At 48.4% G+C, this 19756-nt stretch overlaps 1 protein-coding gene across 20 annotated transcripts in view; it reads left to right on the plus strand.

Annotated features, from left to right (window-relative positions):
• NFASC (neurofascin) overlaps positions 1 to 19756 on the plus strand; it is a 201589-nt gene that overhangs the window by 94866 nt on the left and 86967 nt on the right. For all 20 annotated transcript variants that reach the window (XM_027564244.1, XM_027564243.1, XM_027564250.1 and 17 more), the window contains one exon: positions 6874 to 6981. The gene's annotated coding sequence lies outside the window, so the exon portion shown is untranslated. The remainder of the gene's footprint in view (positions 1 to 6873; positions 6982 to 19756) is intronic.

Here is a 19756-nt window from a genome sequence, read left to right on the forward strand (position 1 = left end):
ACAGAGTGAAGTAAGTCAGAAAGAGAAAAACAAAGATCATATATTCACACGTATATGGAATCTAGAAAAATTGTATTGATTAACCTATTTGCAGGGAAGGAATGGAGATGCAGGTGTAGAGGATGGGCTTGTGGACACAGGGGGGGAGGAAGAGAAGGGGACGAAAGGAGAAAGTAGAATCAGCATATATACACCACCAGGTGTAAGGCGGACAGCTGGTGAGAAGTTGCTGTGCAGCAGACGGAGCCCAGCCTGTTGCTCTGGGATGACCTGGAGGAACGGGCTGGGGAGGTGGGGAGGGCAGGGAGGAAGGGGATAGATGCATAATTATGGCTGGTTCACGTTGCTGTATGACAGAAACCAACACAACACTGTAAAAGGTAAAAAACAAATATCCGTAAACAGGCTACTGGCTGAAAATGTTATAGTAAATTGAACATACTAATGTGGTGTTAAATAACCATTAATATGGTAATTATAAGAAAGGAATCTTCAATTTTAAAAAAATCTTTCTTTACAAGTAAACTCTATATAATTTTGAATTAAAAAAATCTGTGTTCTAAGAAAAAAAGTGTAAAGAGTTCCTTCAAACTGACAAGAATAAACCAACTACCCAGTAGAGAAATGGGCAAAGAATATAATAATTCAAAGAAAAGAAAATTGCTCAACCTCACTTATAATAAAAGAACCACAAAGGGATGCCAATTTGTGGGCATCTGATGGTCAAAGGTTTTAAAAATAATAATAACATAGTAATAACATAGCATGTTGGAGAAGAAATGGGAAGCAGGAACTTTTATAAATTGCTCAGTGGGAGTTTAAATTGTGCAAACTTTCATGGAGTAGCCACATTACCTTTGGCCTAGGAATTCTGCATCTTAGAATTTACCCTAAAAATAATCTTACAAATAAGAGAAATCATATTTATCCAAAGATAATGTATCACAGCAATTTTCCATGTTCAGTGATTACAAACATTCTAAACATCTATCAGTAGAGGATTATTATATATATTTTTTCATACAGTAGAATACTATACACCTGCTAGAAGTAATAAGGCAGTTTCATATGAACTAACACTGAAAGATACCTAAGATATTAACTCAAAAAGACAAGTTTGAAGAAAATATGTATCAGATCAGATCAGTCACTCAGTTGTGCCTGACTCTTGGCGACCCCATGAATCGCAGCACGCCAGGCCTCCCTGTCCATCACCAACTCCCGGAGTTCACTCAGACTCATGTCCATCGAGTCAATGATGCCATCCAGCCATCTCATCCTCTGTCGTCCCCTTCTCCTCCTGCCCCCAATCCCTCCCAGCATCAGAGTCTTTTCCAATGAGTCAACTCTTCGCATGAGGTGGCCAAAGTACTGGAGTTTCAGCTTTAGCATCATTCCTTCCAAAGAAATCCCAGGGCTAATCTCCTTCAGAATGGACTGGTTGGATCTCCTTGCAGTCCAAGGGACTCTCAAGAGTCTTCTCCAACACCACAGTTCAAAAGCATCAGTTCTTTGGCGCTCAGCCTTCTTCACAGTCCAACTCTCACATCCATACATGACCACTGGAAAAACCATAGCCTTGACTAGACAGACCTTTGTTGGCAAAGGAATGTCTCTGCTTTTGAATATGCTATCTAGGTTGGTTATAACTTTCCTTCCAAGGAGTAAGCGTCTTTTAATTTCATGGCTGCAGTCACTATCTGTAGTGATTTTGGAGCCCAGAAAAATAAAGTCTGACACTGTTTCCACTGTTTACCCATCTATTTCCCATTAAGTGATGGGACCGGATGCCATGATCTCCGTTTTCTGAATGTTGAGCTTTAAGCCAACTTTTTCACTGTCCACTTTCACCTTCATCAAGAGGCTTTTTAGTTCCTCTTCACTTTCTGCCTAAGGGTGGTGTCATCTGCATATCTGAGGTTATTGATATTTCTCCCGGCAGTCTTGATTCCAGCTTGTGTTTCTTCCAGCCCAGCGTTTCTCATGATGTACTCTGCATGTAAGTTAAATAAACAGGGTGACAATATACAGCCTTGACGTACTCCTTTTCCTATTTGGAACCAGTCTGTTGTTCCATGTCCAGTTCTAACTGTTGCTTCCTGACCTGCATACAAATTTCTCAAAAGGCAGATCAGGTGGTCTGGTATTCCCATCTCTTTCAGAACTTTCCACAGTTGATTGTGATCCATACAGTCAAAGGCTTTGGCATAGTCAATAAAGCAGAAATAGATGCTTTTCTGGAACTCTCTTCCTTTTTCGATGATCCAGAGGATGTTGGCAATTTGATCTCTGGTTCCTCTGCCTTTTCTAAAACCAGCTTGAACATCAGGAAGTTCATGGTTTACATATTGCTGAAGCCTGGCTTGGAGAATTTTGAGCATTACTTTACTAGCGTGTGAGATGAGTGCAGTTGTGCGGTAGTTTGAGCATTCTTTGGCATTACCTTTCTTTGGGATTGGAGTGAAAACTGACCTTTTCCAGTCCTGTGGCCACTGCTGAGTTTTCCAAATTTGCTGGCATATTGAGTGCAGCACTTTCACAGCATCATCTTTCAGGATTTGGAATAGCTCAACTGGAATTCCATCACCTCCACTAGCTTTGTTTACAAAATATGTATAGTATGCTATAATTTTAAAGAGTATCTATGTATACGTAGAAAGTCTATGGGAGGAATACAAAACACTGTTAAGAGTAGCTGGCAGGGGAGAGGCTCTCAGTGGGACTGGGAACCTGCAGGACAGTCTCGGGATGGAAGTTTCCTTATATACGCTCTACTTTTACTGTGAACCCTTGTAAGTTTTGGGTTTCATGTCATGTGAAAGGATTACCTATTCAAAGTACAAAGTAGTTTTTTAAATGTTTAAGAAAGAACCTCAAGCAAGAGACAGAGAAAGTCCTTGTTCTGTGAGCTCAGACTAAATAGCCAAGGGAATTGTTGTTTGGTCGCTCAGTTGTGTCTGATTCTTTGCAACCCCACGGACTGCAGCACACCAGGCTTCCCTCTCCCTCACTATCTCCCGGAGTTTGTTCAAACTCATGTTCATTGAGTTGATGAGGCCATCCGACTATCTCATCCTCTGTAGCCCCCTTCTCCTCCCACCTTCAGTCTTTCCCAGCATCAAGGTCTTTTCCAATGAGTGAGTTCTCTTCCATCAGGGCCAAGTATTGGAGTTTCAGCTTCAGCATCAGTCCTTACAGTGAATATTCAGGACTGATCTCCTTAGGATGGACTCGTTTGATCTCCTTGCTATCCAAGGGACTCTCGAGAGTCTTCTTCAACACCACAGTTCAAAAGCATCAATTCTTCGGTGCTCAGCCTTCTTTGGGACACATGAACCAGCATCCCGGAGAAGTCTGACTTTGTACTTCTCCAGGAATAAGCACTTATAGTATGAAATTCCAAGGTGAAAAGTGTTAGAGACACACTTTTCTTCTGTGGCAGAGGGAAGGACAATCTGGGAATAAACAGTTGCTGAGAAGAGACCTGTGAGTCCTCTCCAGGCAGACATTAAGATTATGAATGCCAAGAGAGAGCAGTTGGGAGCTGGTGAGCGGCCCCAGGCCCTCCCCCGTGTCTGACATGCTCTGCCTTCTTGTCACTAGAAAGCCATGTTCCACTGCCCACCGCACTCCCTCCAGCCTGGGCCTCATTCAGGGAACCCAGCAGGTGTCTGGCCTTCTGGAATCTGGAGGCAGTGCCCAAGATGCCCAGCCACCTGACCAGGGACCCCACCCACCTGTGACTCCAAGCCGCTCTTGCAGTTTGCAGGGTGTCAGGTATCTTTCTTGATCCCTGATCATCCCCAGAGCATCAGATATCGAGGACCATCCTATTCCTGGGTCAGCTGCAGTCTATATCCTGAGTTCAAGCCTCACTTCTCATTTAACCCTCACGTCCTGTGAGTGATGGTGACGGCACTGGGGTAATTGCAATCTCAGTCATCTTTAAGGGTTCTCTGTTTCTCTCTCTTGGTATCTGTCCATCTTCAAATCACAGTTCCCACTGGATCCTCAGAACAACTACTACATAGGACAAATCTGGTCCCCAGTTTTTAAGTGACAGAAAGATATATATACAAAGGTTTGTTTTCCAAGGACTTTTCTCTTGGTAGCTCCCATTAACCTCATATAGGCAATGAACGTTTTACTAATGCAGATATAAAAGATGAGAATATTGAAGAAGCAACTGGTAAATAATGAACTTTGGAACAAGAATGTGTGGGCTTGAATCCTGACTCAAAGGATTCTTTACACTTATTTCTTGCAGTGCAAAGTGGGGATAATAATGTCTGTATCCTTGGCTACCATATAGGATTATTGTTAGGATTAAATAACTTTAGATTCTAAAGTTTCAAGAATTATCATTCTAAGATTTCTCATTTCTCAACCTGTTCTATCATTTAAAGTTTTCCTTTATTTTGAAAATGTTTTACAACCAGGAGAGAGTACTACTGTAATGGACCTGATGCATCCATCACTCTCTTCAACAGTGATTAGTACAAGGCCAGCCTTGTCTCAGCAATGATGCTGCCCACTCCTCCCCCTTTGGCTTTATTGACCAGATTTTAAAATGATGAACTATGTTCCTAGCATCCCTAAAAGGTGACTCATGGGTTATCTGGGGCTTTAAAGAATCTTATTGGGGATTTATAAGATTTAAACACATTTGTTATGTTTCAACCTATTGTAGCCATGATTCTGTTTTAATTCTCAACTTAACCAGGGACATCCTAGGCTGGGTAGCTTCTGAATCTTTTTGCTGTAACTCTAGAAATCATTAACACTTTGTTTGCTTTTATGATGTGACAAGATGTTCTGGACTCAACTTACACATTTGCTGTATCAGACCGTCCTCCAAGAAAGCCTGATTCCTTTAGGCGATGGTACATAGAGTTCATAATCTGATTCTGGGCATACTCATTCCTTCTAGGATGATCCTTGTTTCTAGGCCTGGCTAGGAAGTGTGTGGGGAGAAGGCAATGGCACCCCACTCCAGGACTCTTGCCTGGAAAATCCCATGGATGGAGGAGCCTGGTGGGCTGCAGTCCATGGGTCGCTAAGAGTCAGGACACAACTGAGTGACTTCACTTTCACTTTCATGCATTGGAGAAGGAAATGGCAACCCACTCCAGTGTTCTTGCCTGGAGAAACCCAGGGACGGCGGAGCCTGGTAGGCTGCCTTCTATGGGGTCGCACAGAGTTGGACACGACTGAAGTGACTTAGCAGTAGCAGCAGGAAGTGTGTGTGTGTATGTGTGTGTGTGTGTGTGTGTGTGTGTGTATGGATGTAGGTAAAACATGGAGTTCATCCTGATACTCCCAGTTCATACTCAGGACTACAAAATTTTAACTTGATCTCATCAAGCTTACATTTATTTCTTCTTTCAACAAGAAACTCTTATTTTTCAGTAATATAAATATTATCACTCATTTGGTTTATCCCACAATATACATACAAAAGTCTCAGAATGACAACAATTAAAACACCATATCTTCATCAATAATATGATTACGGAAAACAATTTAGGGTATTGGGTGGGGGGATGAGGGATGGGGCAGTTCTTTTTATTAAGGTGTATCCCTCTAATGATATACAGCCAAATTGCCATGTTTGAGTTTCTCTATGTGTAGCTATACCAACCAACTGGACACATAGACTCATTTGCTACACTTTCATTTTAGGAATTTCTTTAAGAAATATTGTGCCTTATTATTATGTCAAAGACTGACATGTTTCAAAGCAAACCCACAAACAAGATGTATTCAGTGTCCCTGTTCCCTCCACATTGTTCTTCCCTTTCCCCCAGGTCCTTTAAATTTTATTTTATGCTTTATCCTTTTCTTGTCTTTTCAGAATATATATATATATATATATATATTTGCATTTGTTCTCCCTTTCTTAAATGATAGCATATTAAACACACTTTTTCCTATCATGGTTTTTTTCACTTAACAGTAACCCTCGAGGTCACAACATGGGCATCATGCAGGATGTATTTCGAAAAGATTCCTAGAACTGAGACTGCTGGGCCAAAAAGTAAACGCACACTTATGTTGATAGATATTGCCACACTCCCCTCCACACAGGTGGATGTTACCATTTTCTACAGACACATTTTAATGTTAAAGCAAATGATTGAGGTATGTTATCTGTACTGAGAAAGGCTAAATGATTGCCCCAAAGGATCAGACCTGGGACCTGAACATTTGAAATGCCAACTAATGGTCTGGTGATCTGATGCACTGTCCTGTACGTTCTCCCCATTTTACAGATGAGGAAAATGCATTACACATAGGGAAGTGTTGCTGTTCAGTTGCTCAGTTGTGTCCTACACTATGCGACCCCACCCTAAATAATAAAAAAAGCTAGGACCTAAAACCCATGTCTCCTAACACCAAAATTAGGTCTCCTTTTAATGTGCAGCTTATTTATGATGAACTCGGTTTGATTATCTGTAGATGGGGAAGAAAAACATAATACTTAAGTAAGAAAAGTAATGAAATAATTATTGGGTAAATTCTTCCTCAGGTGTAGGAGAAATTCCTTTGAGATATGGCTTCCCTCCTTTAGGTGACTAAGGATTCTGCAATTTGATTATGGTGTCAGTCACAATAACGACCTTATGGAGAGACAGAGAGCCGACCTTCCTTCCCCAGAGTCCAGAGTCTAGCACCTTGCAGAATCTCTCCCATTTCTTGCAGAGTGCTTTGCATTTCTGTGAACAAAGATGCTCTTATGCTATGTGAAACTGTGCAAACGGGTGTAGACAAAGATGTAATTTCCAGTGAATGAACAAGCCTCAGAGCACAAAGCCTTTTCTTTTTCTTTCCTCGAGTGACCCCGGGTTCTCCTTTGTGTTTGCTTTGTGACAGGTTGACTGACTTCTGTGCAGTTTGGGACGCCGGAGTTTTCCTTGTCTCTGCAGCCAGGAAGGGAGCCCCCTCTGACGTTAAGAAAGGAGGCTGAATGAGGCAGAGACGGTGAGTGCCCGGCTCCCTGGCTCTGGGGCGGGGTGGGGGCAATTCTTGCCTCCTGCCCCTTCTCTTTGATGAGAGAAGTTTCTGGCTCTGAGGGACAGCTCCATCCTCCTCCCCAGAGTGGGCCACAGAGCCAGGCTGCAAGCTGTCCTTGGCCGGAGGCTGACTTTGGGGAAGTACCATTCCTTTTCCTCCAGCAGACGTGGTGAGCCGGCATTAGTCCTGCATATTGTCCCGACTGTTCACCTCGTTTGAAAACTGGGGGAAAGCTGTGTTTGTGACCTGCACCCTCCTTAGCCTGGCCTCTGCAACCCGGGAGCCTCCTGAATGACAGCACCAGCATATGCAGGGCCTTGTGAGAACCCCTTCTCTGGGCGGGCAGGGGGCCCTGGTGGATGGACAGCTGTCCAGGGCACAGTTCGTGGCTGAAGCTGACGTCACTGAAGCCACACCCTGTGTCCAGGGTCTGCATTGTTCCATTCTGGGATAAAATGCTGCTGCTCCTACTTCAGTCTCCAGGCAGGAATGTCAGAGGAGGACATGCAAAAATTAAGGGCTACAGTTTTAACCAAGGAGTAATTGGTACTGAACCACAAACAAGCAGCCTGGAGGCTTCTGGGCTGAGGGAGTCTGTCCTGGAAGCCTGAACAGAGAAGTGTTTCCCCATTCTTGAGTGTGGGTATCTCTGCCTCATTGCTCCAGTTCCCTTTCCTCTCAGAAAGAGTTGGGGATTTGGGCTGGGAGGATGCAGGCAGGGAGGGAGCTGGAAGTTAGGAACGGGATATGCTGATAACATGGATTTGGGCTCTGGACAAAATCCAGCTCTCCTTGCTTTGTGACTGTAGGAAAGTTTCAAGCCACTCTAGCTGTCTACATGGGGGTAATAAGGAATATCTTGTGGTCAAGATGAAACATAAAGGAGTCCTATACTGTGCCTGGCATATAGTAGGCTTAGAGTAGGTATTTAGTATATGAAAGTTATTGTTTGTCATAGCAACAGTGGCTCGGATATACCTGTTTTATGAAGGTAGTTTCTGTGGGCGTTCTTCTAGATCTGCAGCTTGCCCTAGAACAGTGTCAGGTTTCAGAGACCACCTGGGAAATCCATCTGACCACAGGACTTTTTCACCTGATCGTTGTTACTGAAGACTGAACTTAAACATACGGGCAGTAGCAGGGGGACACCAGGGTTTTTTTGCTTTGTATTTGGAGGACTCTGGTTGCAAAAATAATGCATAGGTTATTATAACCGGCATGTTAGTATCTGTGGCACAGCATAGGAACAGACCCCAGGTGTGTGCAGAATCAGGGGCTGGTCCAGCTGTGGGTCGCTGTGCCCCCTCTCTTGGCACTTGCACCCTCCCTACTTTGTATCTCTGTGCTCCCTCCAAAGGCCCCTCCGCCCTCCTCGCTGGGCACACACACTCAGGGTTGCCCAACCAGATGCCTCCCTGAGGAACCCGCTTCTCTGATGACAGCAGTGTCCCTGTCCAGCGGTCCATCTGACTGGCAGCTGGAGTCCTACCCTGCCACAGCCTGCCTGATGCAGGGCAAACCTGTTCTAGTTCATACCTCTGGACACTTCCAGTCTCATCTGCAAGCCCATATTAGTTCAGAGCTTTTATTTTTATAGTGCATTTGTTTAGATTAGTTGTGTCATTTGACTTTCATGAAAATTCTGTTATGAGGGCAAGGCTGGTGTCAGTCAGAGAAGGCAATGGCACCCCACTCCAGTACTTTTGCCTGGAGAATCCCACGAATGGAGGAGCCTGGTAGGCTGCAGTCCATGGGGTCGCTAGAGTCAGACATGACTGAGCGACTTCACTTTCACTTTTCACTTTCATGCATTGGAGAAGGAAATGGCATTCCACTCCAGTGTTCTTGCCTGGAGAATCCCAGGGACGGCGGAGCCTGGTAGGCTGCCTTCTATGGGGTCACACAGAGTCGGACTTGACTGAAGTTACTTAGCAGCAGCAGCAGCAGCTGGTGACAGCATTCCCATTTGATTGATGGATAAACTGAGGCTCAAGAAGTTATTTCTCTAACATCCACAAAATGAATTCCCAACAGAGCTCATATTAGGACTCAGATGTCCTGAATTGTGAGCCATTTTTCTTGCTGGGATGCCACACGGCCTCCTCCAGTCTGAGGCATCATGAAGGGTCAAAGGATCAGAGGACTTTCAGATTGACTGGGAAACTTAAAAAAAGAAGAAAACAAGAGTACACACATTTGGCTACTGAGGGCCCAGGAAGTTCTGAGAGGAGGACTGAGCAGGCTCTTTAGAGGATGGTAACAGTCAGCCTTGCCTGAATCAGCCCTGGAGGGCTCCCCAGCTGCCCGCGCTCAGCATGTTCCCTGTAATCCTGCGCTCGGCGTGTTCCTTGTAATCCTCCGCATGGCAACTCTGTGAAATGGGACACATTGTTACCACGTTTTACTGGTGTCACGACAAGTGAAGGAGCGTGCTCAGCACTCACGGCTGAGAAAGTGCCCTCACCAGGATGGAACCCTGGCCGTCCTGCAGCTCTGGGACCACGCAGCTGGCCGTTTGACTTCGGGGCTGTGGAGCGTTCTCAGGGTGGGCTGGGCTGCACAGATGATTCTGAGCAGGACTCCAGCCAGGTTCTAGGTAGAAATCTGATTTTGTGTCTCTGCTTGGGAGGCCTCAGATGAGTAAGTCGTCTGTCTGTCTGTCTGCCCTCCTCTCTGGCTCTCCTCTTGTCTGTCTGCCCTCCTCTCTGGCTCTCCTCTTGTTCCGGGCCATAGCCATCTGGGGCCTGCCCCGGCGTCTGCTCCCGCACATGCCCCCTCCGCCCTCCCGCTCCGCCCTCCCCCTCTGCCAGCGTGAGCACCTGCCCCGCTCAGACTAACCTCTCCCTCCCTCGGTGCCTCAGCTCCTGGGCCTGCCAGGCGCTCGGAGCAGACACCTGCCCTCTGACGCAGGCAGAGGAACCACCATCCTCCCCAGGCCTTCGGTGTCTCAGATGGCGTCATTTGGTTAATTGCATTCACACCCCTCAGTCTCCCTGCCAGGTGCTGGGCCTTCTCCCTCCAGAAGCACTGCAGCAGGCCTCCCTGGCCATGGGGGGAGCAGGACCACGGCTGGGAGATGATCGGGGGCGGGCCGTGGGGCTTCACTGGGAACTCTCCTCCCCAGGACCAACTCCAGGCCCCTGAGACAGCACCCATGCTTACCACCCTGTCCTGGGTGCTGAGGTGTGCAGGGCTGGGTGTGGAGCCACCGGTGACCGCAGAGAGAGCTGGTCGCCTCAGTGACGTGTGCCGTCTGCCTCATCTCTATGGAGGCGATGCACTCACTTCCACACCGCCCCCCCACCCCAGCCTTTCTGCCGCCCTGCTGAACCCACCTGTATACCGGAGGTGGGGCTGCTGGGTTTGAGACAGCGTGTCACCCCGTGAGTTTCTGATTCTAACGGGAGGACTAGAGACTACAGCAAAGAGAGGCCCTGCCACACACAGGTGTGTGCACTCACTGGGGGTGTTAACGCGGCTTTCCCCTCCACCGCTGGAGCCAGCCGTGTCTTGGCGTAAGCATCATAGCCAGCACTCAGCCGCAGACCCCTAGACAAACAGCGCATCTCATAACGCAGGGAACAGCCGTCCCCTGTCTGTCCCACACCCCCTCCTCCACGCTCCTGTATTTTCACATCTCCAGCCTGCAGAAGCCTGCCGGGACGGCAGTTGGACCCAGACCAGTGTCTGAGTTGGATGTAAATGCAGAGGGCTGGAGGGAGGGGAGGGAACAGATGCCGCTCCCTCCTGCTGTCTTGGTCCCTTCCTCCCTGCGTCTCCCTGTCGTGTCAGATAGGAACCTTAAAAATGCAGCCGGGGATGTGCTGTCCTTGGAATGTGAAAGTGAAGGTGAAGTCGCTCAGTCGTGTCTGACTCTTAGCAGCCCCATGAACTGCAGCCTACCAGGCTCCTCCGTCAGTGGGATTTTCCAGGCAAGAGTACTGGAGTGGGGTGCCATTGCCTTGGAATATCAGCAGCTAGGCCAATACTGACAGCAGGATGGAAGCCTCAGAAGAACGGACCTGGCTCCTTTGAGGTCGACTCCCACCTGGGGTGGTCGATGTCATGGGTCGTGGGGCCACTGGTGGAAGAGGCTGGGTGAGCAGGGGCGGAATGGGGGTGGGGCAATGGCCTCCAGGAGTTCTAGCGCTTTGGGTCAGGACGCAGGGTTGAGGCAGGAGAGAGGGAAGCGAAGGCTGCTTTGGCTGCTCTGGAATCTCGCAGGAGCTGCCCTTCTGTCTGGTCCACAGTAGACTGCACTTGTGCAGATGACCGTACAATGAGACAGTAATGACTCCTTGGCCCCAGAGTAGGGTATGGTTATTAGCACAGGCATCGTGTTTTTGTAGATCTATAAGACACATCTAGGGTTGAAAGTCCAGCTTGTCCAAAGCCATGTAGCAAAGCATTGCACCATCTGTCACTTGTGGGGAAGAAGAAATAACCAATAGCTTTTGAAAGTCAAGTTTGGGCCAGGCCTTGGGTTAGATGCTATTGTGGAGGTGGTTTAGTTGCTAAGTCGTGTCTGACTCTCGCCACCCCATGGACTGTCCATGCTCCTCTGTCCATGGGATTTCCCAAGCAAGAGTACTGGAGTGGGTTGCCATTTCCTTCTCCAGGGGATCTTCCCAACCCAGGGGTTGAACGTGGGTCTCCTGCATTGCAGGCCAGTTCTTTACCAACTGAGCTACAGGGGAAGCCCGTTAGATGCTATACAAATGCATTAGCACATTAATTCACTTAAAATGAATTAAATCAACTCATTTAATTAGTAGTCACAATAATATTGTAATAAATGTGTATTACCCATTCAAAGACAAGCAAACTAAGGCTCTGACTGAGAGAGAGGGTAAACGAATTGCTGAACCGTGAGGTTAGAGAGAACCTCGGGTATGTGGCTCCTGAGCCTGTGCCCCCTTCCTGAGCCAGACGGGTCACAGTACACCCCTTCCTCTTGAAGCTGCGGCTCAGAATTGCTGTCCGGCGTGTTTCCCCCGGGCTGCATGTTCCTAGTTGATCCTGTTCTGCCTTCATCTGGTGCTCATTTCTATGAAGAGCACAGGAAAGGAGAGGACGCCGCCCTCTGCCCCAAGAAGCTCACAGTCAGTGAAGGGGCTGGAGGCCCTTCCTCTTTCCCCACCCCAAGCTTCTCCAACAGCCTGCCTTCTCCCTGGCCCCCCACCCTTTTCTTTCCTGCTTGAGCTCATCCTGTGGTTTTCAAATGGCTTTAGAACCCTGGTCTGTTGAAACTGGGCCTGGAATCCCACAAAGAGAGGGTGGAGTAAGCAGCTTAACATGAGTGACATCGTGAGCAGATGGATCCAGATGGTAGCTCCTCAGATGGACAGGGGCCTGGCTCCAAACAGACAGCCCGCTCAGGGAGCCTGGGAATGCAGTGGTCGGTGACTGGAGTGTGGAAGCGGGGGTCCGGACAGAAGCTGGCTAGGGCACAGCCCTCACCCTTCGGGGGAGCTGCTGAGAGACTGAGGTCTCAGGTTGCGCTTCCTGCAGCACCGTGTCTGCACAGCGTTTTGTAGCTTACTGCGGAGGCGGGGAGTACGCAGACTGCGACTTGTTCTGGGTGGCATCCAAGGAGTTAGCCCAAAGTCTTTTTTAAAAACTCAATATTCAATATATTGATCCCCAAACCTAGTTTTTTCTTAAACCTTTCAACTGATAAACTTTACAGTTCTTTTTATAAATCTCATAAATTTTAATAATCTGTTTGAGTCCATTAATAAACTTGAGTTCCTTTGAACATTTGAAGCTACGTTTATAAATTTAATCGTTTATTTTCCTTATTGAAGTATCACCGTTTTCTAACAAAGTCTTCCAAGGTCTTACGTAGTTAATCCTTTTTTCTCATTGATGTTTTAAACAATAGTTTCATTGAGATAGAATTCACATACCATACGATTTACCATTATAAAGTATACAACTTGCGTATCAACTATACTTCAATTAAAAAATAAGTTTAAAAAATATTATGCACTGATTTTTAATATATTCACAGAGTTGGGCACTAATCACCACAGTTAATTTTAGAACATTTTCATTACCTTCTCCGTCCACCAAAGAATCTCCGTACCCATCAGCAGCCCCTTCTCCTCCGCCTGACCGCGGTCTTTCTCTCAAGGAGTGAGGGTTAGTCACTCAGTTGTGTCCAACTCTTTGCGATCCCATGGACTATAGCCCACTAGGTCCTCTGTCCATGGAGTTCTCCAGACAAGAATACTGGTTTGGTAGCCATTCTCTTCTCCAGGGCATCTTCCTGACCCAGGGGTCGAGCCCGGGTCTCCTGCATTGCAGGCAGATTTTTTACTATCTGAGCCACCAGGGAAGCTTGGTCTTCCTCTAGCCCTAGACAATCATCAGTCTATTTCCTACTTCTGGAAATTTGCCTGTTTCAGACATTTCATACTAATGGAATGGTACAATACATGGTCGTTTGTGTCTGGCTTCTTTTACTTAGCGTGATGTTCTCAAGGTTCAGCCGCATTGTAGCATGTCTCTCTGTATCATTCCTTTTTGGTGGTTAAATAATATTCCATGGTATATATAGATTTTATTTATCCATCCTCAGTTGATAGACGTTCAGGTTGTTTCCACTTTTTGTCTGTGATCAGCTATGCTGCTGTGCACATTTATGTACAAGTTCTCATGTGGACATATATCTGTAGTTCTTTGGTGTATACCCAGGAGTGGTTTGCTGGGGCATATAGTAATTCTGTGTTTCATGTTTTGAGGAACCCTAGGTCTTTTCATTGGAGAAGGCAATGGCAACCCACTCCAGTACTCTTGCCTGGAAAATCCCATGGACTGAGGAGCCTGGTGGGCTGCAGTCCATGGGGTCGCTAAGAGTCGGACACGACTGAGCGACTTCACTCTCACTTTTCACTTTCCTGCATTGGAGAAGGAAATGGCAACCCACTCCAGTGTTCTTGCCTGGAGAATCCCAGGGACGGTGGAGCCTGGTGGGCTGCCGTCTATGGGGTTGCACAGAGTCGGACACGACTGAAGCGACTTAGCAGCAGCAGCAGCAGCAGGTCTTTTCATACTAAATCCAAGCCCCCTTTCAGGCTGTCTGTCTCCAGTCTCTTATCTTTCCTTCGAACCCAGGTCCCTCCCCGCCCTCCCCAGACCTTGGGCTGCACCCTTGCACACACAGGATCGTGACCATAGATTATGATCACTTTCCTCTCTAGCCTTTGCTGACAGGCTGTCAGCCAGCAGGGAGACCAGCTCTGCCATCCTGCTTTCTTCTCCCCCACGTGGAGGGGGTGGGAGCTTCACAAGCCCTCTCTCCTCTCCCTCCAGCTGTGAAAAAGATGTGTGTCTAATTGCTGTGAAACTCTCTCCCTGAGGGTAGAAAACGGACATGAATGAGGAGCGGGCTCTTGAGGTACGGGGAGGTGGGGGCTCTTCTTCTTCTTCCTGGAGGTGGCAGAATTTCTCCCCCACTGAGGGAAGGCTGTTTCCTGTGTCTCTTTAGCTGGTGTCTCCAAGCTGGAGGCTGTCTGCATACCCTACTTGTTAACTTCTGTTTCCTTTATAGTCTGTTTTACCTGTTAGTCTTTGTAAGGAGCCTGGTCAGAGCTCATTTAACAGTGAGCAGTGGCAGTGAGTGGAGCCAGAATAATGGAAATTCACAGATATCCACACACCGTATCGAAGGCAGCCCCTGTGCAGCGTCTGACCAGCTCACAGGCAGCGGCACTGGCTACATTTGAGAGTCTTTTCCATTCCGTGTGTGTTTCCTAGTGCTGCCTCTTGGAGGATGAGCGAGTAAGCAATGATAATAATGTGGAGAAAATGCACCGCCCCAGAGAACGTCAGAAAGCGGGCTCGGGTGGATTGCAGCACCGGTACAGTCCCTCCCAGCGTGTCCAGCAACTGTTGGCTTGTGCGGTGGGATGTCCAGGGTTGGACCGTGGACCTGGCCGCTTATACTTCGGGCTGCCTCTCTATACCAGGCTAAGATATATTTCAGGTTCCAGTTGGCGTGGGGTTAAAGAGACAGGATAAGGCAGCCACCCCACTTCCTCTGTATTATATGTACAGGGATGTTCACTGAAGCATTGTGGTGATGGGGAAAAAATAAATAAAAATAACCCAAGATCCATTATAAGCGGAAGGTTAAAAGATTTTTGGTAGACCCACGCAAATCAGCTACGCAAAATCATGCAGCGGGTCTCCCTGTCCAAGCGCTGTTCACTTAGTGTCCCAACCAGCTCTGCCCCCGCAATGAGGGGCCTGCACCTCCTGCCCAGAAGGGGGACACGTTCTGGGTGGGCACAGCCTTCATGAGCGGCCTGGTGGCTTGTGAGCAGCAAGGTGCCTGCCCGTGCTCTGGGCCCCTGGCAGCCTGGAGGGAGCATGAGAAGTTCACCGGACACTCACGGTGGGCACCTCAAGGGAAAAAGACCTCTTCCCTCTTTCTCCTTTCCTGCCCCCTCCTTCCCTTGTTCCCAACTTAATAAATAGACCAGTGGTTCAGGTTTCAACCAATAGATTAGTTCTGGGTGTTGGGCAGGAAACAGTTGTTTTCAGCCAAATCCTTAATCCTAAACCCAGGTGTCCCCCTCCGCCCCCTCCCCTGGTGGGAATCGGGGCCACCTGATATTGTTGTTCCCCATCCCCCACTCCTGCTGAGACCCTGTGACCTCAAGCAGGGCGAGGAGGGGCCAGACCTGCCGGTGCCCCTGCCACCAGGGGAACCCTCTCAATGGTTAAACACAGCCCCTCTTTCCTCCCAGATCGCTCCCTCTGACAATGCCAGGGAGCCAAGCATGCAACACAGCCACCGAGCAGATGGAGACCACCCTCCTCCAACCCTGAGAAGGGAGGAGGGGGAAGGGGGCTTGAATCCACATACAAGGTGTCCTTAGTTGTTGGAAAATCCTAGAAGACAACTGGTTGGACCCCACGCAGGGAGGAAGCGGGTCTCCACTCCTGGGCAGGGGAGAGGCAGATGAAGAAGCAGGCTGGTGAGTGCTTACTTAGGCTGTCAAGTCCTGGGGCCCCAGGAGGGTTCATGTAGTTACAGCCCCGAAAGGGAGAGGGGGAGGATTGCACGGGCAGCGAAACTTTGTGAAGATGCTGAGACTGTGGCCATCTTGGGGGGGTGGTGAAGGGGAGATGTGAGGCGTCTGGCTTCACTGGGGATACTTCGGAGGAAGGCATGGAGCTCCTCCTGCGGCTTCCCATCGGTCTCGTCTTCCCCTCTGTCTTCCTCTTTCCTGCTTGGTGCTCTCTTTGGGAGAGGCTGGGGATCACCAGTATGGGGCACTTGAGTTTCCTAGGAAACCCATCCGGCCTTCAGATGCCTGTGAGTGGAGGGAGCACTCGGGCTGGGGTCACCATCTGTTGCCTGGTTCCTCCCTTGGCATAAGAGATGGAAGGAATCTGTGGACCCGTGGAAGGAGGGGAGCAGGGAGGAGGGTCCTCCACGGCGCCCTGGGCACCCCTCTGCAGAAGGTGACCTCAGAATCAGGGCAGCTGAGCTGAAACCCTCTGGATGTGGGTGCAGGGAGGCTGGGAACAGAAGAGACGGCCATTCAGGGGTTAATGCCTGGAGCCCCGAATCCCTAGTTCTGAGAATCTGTCTTCAGGATGGAGGGAACAGGGAGGCCCTGACTGAGATCAGAAAGATGCCCTGAAAGGGAGTAGGGGTGGATTTCAGGGAAAAAGGGGATGAGTGTGTCTGCTGAGCAGGGACGAGGTCTGTCTACTTCATGGGATGCTTAATAGATGTTATTAGGTTATTGCTGTTATTTTTATTACTCAAGTGTATGCTGTAACAACAGTTTTATTATATATGATTTAATCAAGAATTTCTAATACACTAATTCTTGATGGATGCATATCTCTCAATTAAGAGGAAGTATCTGATAAGATGGCTATTCACTCACTCCATGAATATTTATTGTACTGGATTGCTACTGAGGGAGACAAAGCATAGACTCAGGAAGTTCAGAATCTGATGCAGAAGATGGATGAGGAACAACTAGTCTCACCGGCAGGAGGATATGTATGACCCCTGGAACAGAGCGCGCTGGGGGTACAGGGGAAATCGCAGCCCACTTTCAGTGGGAAGGTAGGGTCTGCGCTGCAGAGGGGTTGCCACCGAGGGCCTCGGTGAGGAGGGGCGTTTGCACTGTAGAGAGGTAAGGGGTAGCGCTTCCAGCCTTCACGGAGGTGGCCGAAGGCCCAGCAACTACCTGGCTGGTCTGGGGGGCGGGGGGTGCCAGGCCCAGGCTGGCCCTGCGGGAGAAGAGGCCGCATGGGGTGGGAGCCAGGTCACAGGGCTTGAGCGGAGCAGAGAGAGTGTAGGTTTTGTCTCTTAAGTCAGCTCCTCGGCAATTTTTTTGCCAAAACATAATAGAGAACACATACCGGCTCTTTCTCTGTTCTTGAAGAAAGAAAATGAAAAGTGAGTGAAAATGTGATTATTACAAGTTATATGTATTACATATTTATATAAGCTGAGCCACTTGGATTTATATTTATGTATACATCATTTGCAACTGTTCCTGGTTGGTACTGGGAACAAATGACGAGAAATTCCTTATGTCCTAGTCCTGAGTTCCCCTAAGAGGGCCTGCCTGCCTGTCTGCAGGGAGCCCGTGGCCTGGCCTGGGATACTCCTGAGTGCTTCTCAGACCCCACGCACACGGTCCTTCCCCACTCCCTGTTTTGATGGGCTTCTCTTTGCTCTTTTGTTTCAGCTCCTCTCTCTGATTTCTGAACAGGTTGCTTCCAGGCAGCCGCAGTGATAAACCCTGCTGCGTGTTTGTTTTTGTAATCTGATGCAGGATGGCTGAGTTTTGCGTTGGCTCGGTTGGGCTTTCATTATCTCTCTGTTGCCCCCACAATATCCTGTGGCAGTGATGTGTGAGTGTACTCCTTCATTGGTTCCTGTAGGACTATTCCAGTCATTTCATTAGTTTATTCTAAGAGCTAGCTGCTGGCACGTGGCCCTGTAGCACTAATCTGTCGCTGTGCGTCTCTGCAGGCAATAATTCAGAAGCACAGCCTCAGACTACCTGCAGAGGTGTTTTGTTCACAGCCCTGGGCATTTCGAACCGGACATATTTGGTTCCAAGCTCATGATCTCCCTAGCCCAAGTCACTTCCAGACGTTTCCGCTTTCTTAATTCTTGATGCCAGTTATGAGTGTCATCCCATCCAGTCTCCCAGCCTGGAAACCTTGATGCCATCCTCCTTCTCACCGTGCACTACCGGTCTGCCATCAGCTTCTACCCCTGTTGATTCTAACCCAGAGAACATGCTCTCGTCTCTGGGAGGCCTCAGAGGCCATCAGGCTATTCATCTGTCACGAACAACTGTGGAGTCTGGAAGCTAGGACAATGGGAGTGGAGCGATGGGGAGAGGAGAATGGTTGAGAAGCCTCACCCCTGGGTGTTGTCCCCAGAGCAAGAGGATGCGGTAGGGCAGAGTGGGCTGCGGCTAAGCCCCACACCACCCGTCAGGGCGGAGCGACGGGCGGGTAGATCATAGGCCCTCTCCTGGGTTCAGGCCCACATGATAAAGTCTGTGTAGTGGAGTCACGTGAACAGTGAAACAGCTTCCACTGGTACTGTGCTTCGTGTTCCTATGCATTATTTATGTGATTCTCACAACACCATCTGCAGCAGACAAAGCAGGAATATTTATTTCCATTTATGAGATTTTAGAAAAGGTTTGGAAAACAAGTAGTGTACAGAAGATAAGTGGCAGGGCTGAGACCTTTACTTGGATCTTCCTTTCCCTAAATACTTCCCGCCAGGGACCCTGCCAGGCTCTGGGGACACGAAAATGAGCAGGGCGTGGTCTGAGCCTCAAGAATTCCCCAAAGATGGGAGAAAGCTTAAGCCAGTGGTGAGCAACCTGCAGCCCCGGGCCAGTCCCAGTCCACTGCCTGTTTCGGAAATAAAGTTTTGTTAGTGGATAGCCACACCCATCCACTCGCTTCCTGTCTATGCTCGTCCTCACTCCGTAATGGTAAGTTCAGCACTTGTGACAGAAACTGTCTTACAAAGCCGAAAATACTTACTATCTAGACTTCTACAGAAAAGGCCTCCAACCCTTAGTTTAATCACGCAGTTTTGCCCATGTGCTAAGTGCCCAGAGAGGTGGTTTAAGCTATAGTGGAGATGAGAGGGTCTCCCAGCTCTGCTGGGGGTAGGGGGCACGGAGGGGCACAAGGCGTTCTTCACCGTGCAGAAGATGTCTGAGCAGTGAAGTCTTGAAGACTGAGTGGGAATTAATCACATGACAAGGAGGGAAGGCCTTTACAGGCACAGGGGCTGGCATGGATAAATTACGGAGGTTGAATACAGTGTGACATGCTTGATCTCTGGGTCAGGAAGATCCCCTGGAGAAGGGAATGGCTACCCACTCCAGTATTCTTGCCTGGAGAATTCCATGGATAGAGGAGCCTGGTGGGCTACAGTCCATGGGGCTGCAAAAGAGAGCTACTAACACATAAGGAAGCATTTAGGATTTGCGTGGGCTTGGAGGGCGCTCCAGAAACCTGATCTTAAAGAGCCTTATGTGCTACGTTCAGCAGTTTAGATTTGATCTTATGAAGAGCAATGGGGAGAAATGGAAAGGTTTTCAGCAGAGCGGTGACATGATCAGGTGGGGATTTAGAAAGATCACTGTAATAGCAACATGGAGAATGGATTGGAAGGAGACCAGGCGAGAGGTCATTACAATGAGACATGATGTTTATCAGAGGT

This window comes from Bos indicus x Bos taurus, chromosome 16 (assembly GCF_003369695.1).
Source record: "Bos indicus x Bos taurus breed Angus x Brahman F1 hybrid chromosome 16, Bos_hybrid_MaternalHap_v2.0, whole genome shotgun sequence".
Taxonomy (NCBI): domain Eukaryota; kingdom Metazoa; phylum Chordata; class Mammalia; order Artiodactyla; family Bovidae; genus Bos; species Bos indicus x Bos taurus.